The sequence below is a fragment of the Papilio polytes genome, unplaced genomic scaffold (assembly GCF_000836215.1).
Source record: "Papilio polytes unplaced genomic scaffold, Ppol_1.0 DF821067.1, whole genome shotgun sequence".
NCBI classification, from domain to species: domain Eukaryota; kingdom Metazoa; phylum Arthropoda; class Insecta; order Lepidoptera; family Papilionidae; genus Papilio; species Papilio polytes.
The window spans coordinates 2163420-2166605 of NW_013528137.1; the positions used below are offsets into that span (position 1 = coordinate 2163420).

Sequence of the window (3186 nt, forward strand, 5' to 3'; positions counted from 1 at the left end):
AGGCTGTAAAGGACTGGCGGCGAAGTGGACACGTTCGGCGCTGATACAATCGCGCGATGCTCGCCTCGGAAGGCTATCGAATTGATGGCGTAGCTGTTATTTCTCGGAAGCATCCGCATTCCAAGGCAACATGTTCTTAATATCTAACGCCGAGTGTCCGTTCAAAGATCACTATGACTCACCCGTGACACTGCACTCATTAACATTCCTGCGAACACTAGCACCCGAGCAAACTAGGACCGCGATCGCAACTAGATCCTTTTTCCACTGAGCGACTAGACCACACTAATGGTACATGCACATTCCTCATAGGTATAACGCAGCTAGTGGCGCTCGTGGAAAGGTAGTCTTATTGTCAACCGAATGCAAGTCGCCGCTTGTTGTCTGACTCACCTGATCACATTCCTGACACATTTTCATCAATAATTGTATAATCAATTAGTGACGCATTTGATAAACTCGAAATATTTCAATTGCCTTAACATTTATGAATTGAGTACTTGAAAATGCTCTTATTTGATACGATTCCTAAATCTACTGACTACCAGCTGTCAACAGAACTAAAAGAACTTTATTTACCAAAATGATATTGTTATATTTTGATTACAGTTTGCAATAATATGTTACGCTAAAATATAATGAGTTAACTTATTTTAGAGGCGTTGAAGCTGATGTCTCTATCAAACCATTCAGTACTATGTTAGAGTATTGAGATTGACCAGTCGTGAGATTTCGCGCACAAACTGGTCGCTTTTGTATGCATGTACCCTGTGCCCACAAAACTAGTACTTGTAGTAATCACATTTTTATACAATTACCTATTCAATTAGTTAAATGATTCTACATATAATGTTTTAAGTTTTGACAGTTATTTCGGTAGACAGAACAATAATCAAGTGTCTATGTTATGGTGTCTCATATTACAAAGGGAATTTTCGAAGAAAATACCATTCTGTTATCATAAAAGTCGACAACATACTGTGACATAACTGGAAGTGTTCGCGCCTCTCACAAAAAATTAAAGGATCTTTTAAAAAATGTTGAATGATGTCTTACCTGGCACCGCCGACTTTCCAAGAAACGATAAAATATATTCTAATTTATTTAACATAGTTTTTATTAGAGCAAACGTGATAAGTGATGAACGCTTTTCAAGAACATCCGTAATCTCTAATGAGTCTAGCCTTTGACAACGGCGACGTAATTTTTAACAAATTTTCTGCATTCCATATTCAAAGCGCTGACTTTCATTAATAAGTTTGATAGACAGATGCTGACAATTGATGAGAAACTAAAGATTTTAGCAATAAAAAATACACAGAATTGATAACCTCTTTATTTTGGGAAATCGGTTAAAAAGTTACTTATGATGTAAAATTCAAAAGTCTGTTTACTCTTTTCTTAAAGATACAATTGGACACAAATTGATAAAAGTTCAAATTGCTTATTCCAAATGTATTGATTAAAGTGATCATCATACATGTAATAAAATTGGTTGGTGTCTGTTTGTAATATCAAAAGAATAATTCCAGATTTCGGGAAGGTGATGCATCTGCAACACAAGCTGCTAACGAAAATTGCATTTAAAAAATTTTCGTTTGTCTACCTGTCTGTTCGCAAGACACGTTTGTTCCAGGTAATCTCTGAAAACTGGGCCGATTTCTTTCACTGAAGGGTACATAGGGGACATAGACGAATTATAGGCTACTTTTTTCTTAATGTTGCGTGAACGAAGTCGCAGGCAACAGCTAGTTTATATCTAAACGTGCGGTTGTAGAATGAAGATCATAGATTTAAACTTCATAACTCCTGCGAACACTACCCAGTATACAATCTATAGAACATATAACAAGTCATGCCATGCCTGTCGGTAAAGTTAAAGAATTCTCCTGTTTATTTGTAAGCACGATTGAACCATTTATTTCAATTATGAGGCGGTTGAACGTTCTTATTGCGGCAACGAATAGTAGTTACTAGTTAAAAATAAAATATGCCAGTCGAGGACCCTTTCTACGAAACGTTGTAAGGAAGGGGTCAGCCACTTAATGTGCTATTGTTAACTACACCGAATATTGGAGTGTTGTAGAACCCATCGGAATCATTTTAGTACAGTCGCCTTCAGTCGCGGTGTTCAAATCAACAATTGCCTTGCACCAAAATTAAACTCCGACTCTTCTAGCTATAAAACAATAAGAACGCGCGCACTGAACTATCGCACGACTGTTTAGTCGATGTTTGATTTCTATGAACTTATATGGAGGTACAATACTCGATTTTTAGTTGTGCAATAAAACAGTTGAATTGGCTGCGAAACAATCGTCCTTCGATCCTTTAGATTAGTCAAAGATATGCTCCCGCTCTAAGAGTGCTATTTATGATTTCTTCAAATTAGTAACAATGTGCATTACTGCTGAATATGATGTGATTATGGCCTTTATCGTTTCAAGACGTATAAACGATTGTCGCTTTTAATATTGTAACACTGCGTACGACGTTGAGTGTACATCCGATGGCGCGGGCCCACGCCCCTGCGCCTGCCGCATGGAATTAAGGAAGTACATACGTTCGTGTCATTACAAATGATCATGCCTTTACTTACACGACACTACTTACAGGTGGATAGTGTATGTTAATTGTGTTCCCGTTTTCGGTGTTGTCATGTTGTTGTTTCTATTCGTTCCCTTTACTTTTGTTGAGTTTATTAGTCTGAGTAGTAACGTTTTATTACATAGAGTATCTAAGATTATTTAAGAAATATAATTAAAGATATGAAGATGGTAATATATATGCATTAATTTCATATATTTTAAAACACTACAAAGGTTAAAATATTTTACCAATTAAAAGTTAGCTACTGCTACTGTCTCGACACTCTCATTTACGGTCGCTAAGAAAGGATAATGTTTTTATACTGATAGTTTTGTGTTTGCGTTTTGTACAGAAATTTTAAGGAGTAATCTTCATTTCAGCCATCCTACATCCTATACAAGACAGTCTTCAAATCACTAACATCAGAGCCCTTTCTTTACATCTCCATATTCGGCAATGGAATTTGACGAGATCTTCTCAACAATATCGAGCGTTTGACAGTTACGGTGGCATCGCCTTTAATAGAACTCGAGATTCGGGCAAAGTGCAGGCGCATCGCGCGCACCGCTGCGGCTCTATCGCAACGAGCGCTATCCA

The 3186-nt window shown here is 37.2% G+C and overlaps 1 protein-coding gene across 5 annotated transcripts in view; it reads left to right on the forward strand.

The window, feature by feature from the left end:
- The window catches only part of LOC106109821, a 53288-nt gene that overhangs the window by 35476 nt on the left and 14626 nt on the right, over positions 1-3186 (forward strand). The gene's annotated exons all lie outside the window — the stretch shown is intronic.